The sequence below is a fragment of the Clupea harengus genome, chromosome 24 (genome assembly GCF_900700415.2).
Source record: "Clupea harengus chromosome 24, Ch_v2.0.2, whole genome shotgun sequence".
In the NCBI taxonomy this organism is placed as follows: Eukaryota; Metazoa; Chordata; class Actinopteri; order Clupeiformes; family Clupeidae; genus Clupea; species Clupea harengus.
This window is the reverse complement of record NC_045175.1, coordinates 3,008,290-3,008,730: the sequence shown is the minus strand read 5'-3', so window position 1 is coordinate 3,008,730 and position 441 is coordinate 3,008,290.

The window sequence follows — 441 nt, the reverse complement described above, 5'->3', positions numbered from 1 at the left end:
ACTTGAAGCCCTCCAGAGTCTCTGGGATTTCTTCTATCAACAGCCTCCTGATGTCATCTGGTGCCAAAACAACTCTGAGCAACATTCTGAAATGTGAAATCAAAGAATGATTAAAAAAAGAAAACAACAAGACATAATGACTGCAGTTAACCAAAGTCCATGGAGTGAGCAAGTAGACATGGTAGGAATAACATTATATTAAGTTAAAATATGTCCGGCATACCTTAATGAAGCAAAAAGGCTTTTGCTGTGACCAGCTGTCTTCCTTGAATGGTGTAGCAATATAATGGTTCGTAGTGGTTCAAATCTTCAGGTTCAACCAGAAGAAACCTGCAGAAAGTGCTCTAAACAGTTCAAAAGAGCCTAAATGCTCAATATACACAGATTGAAAAGGTTCAATGATGAACATTGCCTTATCAGCCACAATGAGTAGTTTGACAA